Source organism: Sarcophilus harrisii, chromosome 1 (genome assembly GCF_902635505.1).
Source record: "Sarcophilus harrisii chromosome 1, mSarHar1.11, whole genome shotgun sequence".
Classification (NCBI taxonomy): domain Eukaryota; kingdom Metazoa; phylum Chordata; class Mammalia; order Dasyuromorphia; family Dasyuridae; genus Sarcophilus; species Sarcophilus harrisii.
Window position 1 is genome coordinate 15,524,833 of NC_045426.1, and position 6,000 is coordinate 15,530,832.

The window sequence follows — 6,000 nt, forward strand, 5'->3', positions numbered from 1 at the left end:
CGTTACCCGGTATCTGCCCAGGTGATACCAAGGGGTGGGGAAGGGAGAGGACTCATCACACTGGAACACCAGGATTTGGAACAGCCCACTTGGGATTTAGCAAAGAAAAACTATCTCAATGGCTCACAGATAAAAAGCTAGGAAATCCCTGAGAGCCCATTTAATCCAACTTGCTCACGTAATAGTTGAATTAAAGTGATTTGTCCACAGCATCCAAGGTGGGTTTTGAACGCGAGACTGTGATTCCAAAAGCAGTTTTGCCTTCATTTTCCTGCCCTCCCTTTCTCTTCCAGAGTTGGAGAGCCCCAGGCTCCTGCTCCTCACTCTTGGTTCTGTTTCTAAGCGCTCCACGGGGGGTGGACCACGTTAGAAATGCTCTCCTGAGGTGACGAATTATATTTTCCATCACCTGGACACCCCCCCTAACCAGCCTCATTAAAACGAGGCCCCAGCCTCCCCAGAGTTGAATTACAAATGAACTCCCACATAAGGGCCCTGCTGGAGTCTCATCAGTATAATTATGTTCTATGGTGGCGATCCAATAGATTTGCAGGGGGACAGAACATTTAATTCCTAACCAAACTCAGTACTGAGCGTATCTGGCATTTTCTCCCGTTGGCTAATTAAACCTCGGAACAACCTTTCTTGGCAATCCATCCATTTTATGGACTGCAACACTGAGGCAGCACTGAGAGGAGTGACCTGGGACTAGGCAGTTGTTAGAGTTGGGAGGGAGCTCTTTTCATCTAAATCATTCCTGGAAAAGAGTTTCCATAAGCAGTGGTCATCCGGCCTCCCATTAAAACTCTCCGAGGAGGCGGAACCCAGCCCTCGGGAGGCATTTCTCATTGCTAAGAGATTTCTCCTAAAATCAAACTTCAATAGGCCTCCTGGCAGCCCCCCCCCCCTTCACCTTGTTCTACTCCTGGGGCCCAACAGAACCCGGTTCCTGTTCCCCAAGGCAAGCTTTCAAATATGTGCACAGAGATGTCCCCACAAAGAGCCCTCCCTCCCCAGGGCAAACACCCTCCGTTCCTTCAGTGGTTCTCTGGAAAAAGAGACTCAAAGTCCTTCCTCGGCCCGGTAGCTTTCAGGCTTGTTAGTGTCCTTTCTAAACTGGGCCCAGGAGGAGCCCAACCGCTGCCTCGCTCCGACTGACCGGGACCAAGTGGGCCAAATGCTGGGATGAGGCAGAGGGAGCTTGCTTTGGATCCCCAAGCCCTGCTGCAATACCCAGCACTTAATAAATGGGCACAGATGGATCGACTGGTTGGTTGTCTGGGAAACATATGGGCCAACAAACCAGGTGGCCAAACCCCCCCCCCACAGCTCTACTGGCCAAACGCCATCTCAACGCCCCCAAAGCCGCCTTCCTTTGGAAACTGGACCCGCCTCTCCCCTGCCTTTCCGTAAAAAGCTTCTTCTGGCCCCTTCCCAGATAATCTTTTGTCATAAAGACTCCCAAAGTCAGTCTTAACTTGGATCCCCCCTGAATGGATAAGTTTGGGGCTGAGCTTCAAAGATCTCTTCTGACCTTACAGGTGTGAGGTTGGGCAATTTACTTAATCCCTCTGGGCCACAGTATCCTCAGCTGTAAAAGGATCTAATAATCCCTCTCTCAGAGTGATGAGCCTCAAAGGAGGTCATGTTTCAGCGTGACTTTACAAGTGTCCAGTAGGAATGCTGCCTGAGGATTAGTTCAAACTGACAGGTCACCCCCAGTTTGCTCCAGGCCAGCTTGGTGCCCCCAGGGCCTCTCCAAGACCCTGAGTCCCCAAGTCGCATAAAAGGATGTTGGAACTTCTGGCTCCTTTTAGACAGAAGAAAAGTGGTTTCCCAAGCAATAAATGTCAAGTATTAGCCTGGAGAGCTCTCACTATATTTTTCTCTCTTCTTCAAGAGAGAGAGGAAAGGCTTGGGTTAGCGATTCTCGTGCTGAACTGGAAATCAGAAAGGCCCGACCTCAGTCTGTCTCTGATGCTTATCACTACAGAGCATGAGCAAACCCCTCCACTTCTGAGTCTCAAGCGGCTCTCCAACACTTTGAACTATAGACCCGAGTTTCTTAAACTTTTTCCTCCTGCGATCTCTTTTTTGCCTGAGAAAATTTTACGTGAACCTGGGGTATTTAAAGATATAAAATAGACGGACAAATCAAACACTTACCGATAACAAACTATAAGTTCAGGACTCCTATATTCAGTTATGTCTAGGCTATAGACCATCTTAGGGGAAATGAGGTAGCAGAGTGGATAGAGTGCTAGACCTGGAATTAGGGATGAAACCCTAGTTCAAATCCTGCCTCAGACACTTACTAGCTTTGTGACCCTGGGGAAGTCACTTACGCAGTCTGTGCCTTGATTTCCTCATCTGTAAAACGAGGATAATAATAGTCCCTACTTCCCAGAGTTGTTATAAAGATAAAATAAGATTTATAAAACACCTTGCAAACTTTAAAACATTATGTGAATTTTATTTGGGTTAGTTGAAATCTTTGTCAGAAGAAGAAAAATCACAGGTTCCTAATAAACGAGAGGCATAAGGAAAAGCACCCTGGACCAGGAGTCAGAAGAAATGAGCACTAACCAGCTGTGACCTTGAGCAAGACTTGAACTCTCTGACCTCTGCTTGCCTCAGGGAGAATATGAGGGGACTGAATGAACCGGAGACACTCTATGACCCCTTTGAGAAAAATTTTGAGAAATCCACAACTATTCATCAATCTAGCCGTACCCTCATTGCTTCATTACTGCACTAACCCAAGAAAACCAGAAGCTTTGACCTAAATTGAGTGGAGTGCTTTAAAAGATGACCTAGAATATCTTGGGAAAGCCATGTCTTTGTGCTGCTTTTGTAGAAAGGTTTTGAAAATTCAGAATTCTGATTTCAGACTCAGGCTGGTCTCATCTGCATTACTGCCTAGAATCCTCCCAGCATGAGGATTCCCTGTCACCTTTCACTGCCTTCTTCTTTCTCTTCAAAAAATGTTGTTTTAAGAATCAAAAGAAATGCATGAAGTCATTGAGACCCTCTAGCCTCAGTTTCCTCATTTATAAAAAAAAAAAAGAAAAAAATCAGGCCTCTGTAGATATGAGTCTACATTTGCATTTCATTATGTAAAAATACACATGATACACATCATTACATGTTCACAGAGGAGGAAATCCGGGCAAAAAGTTAAGGAGGACGGGCTCCCACTTACTTTATCAAGATTTACAAAGCCACAACCTTTTGAAGATTAGACATCTTGCCCTGTTTGAATTTTTACATTACAATTTAAATTTCACTCATTGAAAAGCACAGGAAACATTGAATAACTTGTTGGATTTGGCCAATTTACTGATTGTTTTTGATGACCTGGGTTTCTTTTTTTTTCTCCTTTATTCTTTATCAGGAGGGATAACTTCTTAGTTGAGAAGGAAGAAGCATATATTAGGAAATGGAAGTGATGTAAAAAACCAAAGATATCAAGGAAATAAGTAAGTTCACTTAACCTCCAAGGCAAAAAGAGGGAGAGAGAGCAATGGCCCTGCAGAGAAACGATTCCAAACTTAAGGAATGGCTCCCCAGACCCGGCACCATTTCATTAGAAAACACAAAAAGGACCCAGAGCAGAGTTGGAGCTAAGCCCTTGGAGAATGAGGGAACATGAAGCCAGCCCATGCTCAGAGGCTTGGAGATTGGAGCTTCAGGTTCATGGCCAGTCCCTGCGATCTACATTTAAGGAAACGTTCCCACCTCCCTCCCTACCTGTCCCTTCTTTTTGGCTGCGGATCCAAAGCACACAAATGTTTCCCAACCACCAAACCACAAAAGGGAAAGTCTTCCCATGAACTGCCAGGAAGCTCGGGGACCTCCCCCTCACGTCCCAAAGCCAGGGAGAGGGCAACAAGTTCAGGCTGAGTCAGCCAGCCCGTGAGCTTGGCCCGTCCGGGAGGGGAGACGCTGAGGAGGGCCCTGAGCTGCAGTGCCCACGGACGCCCCCGGGCTCTGCCTTCCTCGGTCAGGAAGGGACCCTTCGCTACCGTCTGTAAGGGGGGATCATCCCTCCCTGCCCCCATCATCGCCCCCTCTCTGCCTCTGAGACAACTGAACCCCTTCCGCGGCTCCCGAACAGACACTACAGGTCGGGCCCCTAAGGGCCCCCCCTCTTGCCAACCCCCGCCTGCTGCTCAGCCCAGAAACAGAGTGGGCCACTCGCCCTCAGCCTGAAGTCCCTAAAATAACCCGGAACCTTAGGGGAGTTTCCCGGTCTGCAAGATTTGTGAATAAAGAGAAAAGAAATAGGAAGGAGAAGGGAGGAGGGAAAAGGTGTTAAGTGCTGTAATGTATCATTCTCACACGGAGCAACTCCCCAAAGAGTTTTCCAATCTTGTTCTCTCTTCTTCCCTTCCTTCCTTTCATCTTTCTTCCTTTCTTTCCCTCCTTCCTCATCCTTTCCCTCCTATTCCTTCCTTTGCTTCCCCTTCCTTCCTTCTCTTTCCCCCTCCCTCTTTTCCCCCCCTCCCCCCCTCCCTTTTTCCTCTCTTCCTCTCTTCCTTCCTTTCCCCTCCCTCTCTTCCTTCCTTTTTTCCTCTTCCTTCCTTTCCCCTTCCTCTCTTCCTTCCTTTCCCCTCCCTCTCTTCCTTCCTTTTTTCCTCTCTTCCTCCCTTTCTTCCTCCCTCCCTCCCGCTCTTCCTCCCTTTTTTCCTCCCTCCGTCCCGCTCTTCCTTCCTTCCTTCCTCCCTCCCTCCCTTTCTTCCTTTCTTCCTCCCTCCCTCCCCCTCTTCCTCCCTCCCTCTTCCTTCCTTTCTTCCTCCCTCCCTCCCCCCCTTCCTTTTTCCTCCCCCTCCCCCTTCCTTCCTTTTTTCCTCCCTCCCTCCCGTGCCCCCTCCGTCCTTCCTTTTCCCCCGGCCCCATGCCCCCAGCCAAAGCCGGGCCAGCCCCCCCCGGAAGGGGCCCCAACCCGGCAGGGGCCAGGGGCCCGCCGGCCCAGCACCCCAGTCCGGGGAAGCCCCCCGGGGGGGGGGAGGGAACCAGGGGGAAAGCCCCGGGGGGAGGGAGGCCGGGGGGCCAAAGGGGCCCTCACCGATGGTGAAGCTGTAGCCATCGATGCTGAAAGTGGCCTCCCCAAAAACCCTCCTTCCTGCTGCTCGCCTCCGTCATGGCGCGGCGCGGCGGAGCCGGGCGGCGGGGCCGGGCGGCGGGGGCCGGCAGCAGCTCGGGGCCGGGCGCACCGGGAGAGGCGGCGGCGGCGGCGCTCAGCCCCTGCCCAGCCCCACGGACGCGGAGAGCGCAGCCGGCAGCGCCCCCGCGGCACCAGCCCGCGGCTCCGCCCCAGGGGGGCCGGGCCCGCCTGCGGCATCGGGCGCTCCCCAGGGCCTCCCGCGCTGCGCCCGCCCCCAGCCTCTGCCCCGAGGCCGCCTCCGCGCTTGCTACCTGTGGCCCACCGCTGAGTCCGCCCGGGCCTCAGTTTCCTTATGTGCAGAGTGGGAGCCCCGGGCCCCGCGCGCTGGGCTCGCCAGGGCCCCCGGCCTCGGCCCCCGTCCGTCCTCCCGGTTCCCGCGGGCTCTGTAACGGGCGGGGGGAGGGTCGGTCAGTCGGGGCCCCCCCGAAAGCGCATCGGCTGCGGGAAGTCGGGCCCCGCTGCCCCGGCCGGGAGAAGCCAGGTTCGCGGCCCCAGAAGCGGCCCGAGCGCCCCCCGGCCCGCGGCGGCGCACCCTGAGCCCCGGTCCCTTTCCCAGCCGCAAGCTGGGCTCCTAACGGCTTTCCCGGAGTCCCAGAGCCCTTCTGCTGGGCCTGACGCACGGCGGCCCCGGGACTGAGGCTCGGGGCGTCTCAGTTCAGCCCGTCACAGAGCTCGGTCAGAAGCGGGGTTCACACCTAGCTCTTCCCAGCCCGGGCCCCGCGTCCCCCCCGATGACTCTCCGCGTTCAGTCCATCCGGGCGCATTTCGTTGCCAGAAGCTAGCGCCAGGGACCCTGCTTCTGCCTTTCCCGGTAGCCCCCACCTTAGCACAGC

At 53.4% G+C, this 6,000-nt stretch overlaps 1 protein-coding gene across 1 annotated transcript in view; it reads right to left on the reverse strand.

Annotated features, from left to right (window-relative positions):
- The window catches only part of PDE1C (phosphodiesterase 1C), a 366,823-nt gene extending 361,720 nt beyond the window's left edge, over positions 1–5,103 (reverse strand). The window contains exon 1 of the mRNA XM_031952784.1: positions 5,069–5,103. The gene's annotated coding sequence lies outside the window, so the exon portion shown is untranslated. The remainder of the gene's footprint in view (positions 1–5,068) is intronic.
- Between the last annotated feature and the right edge of the window lie 897 nt (positions 5,104–6,000).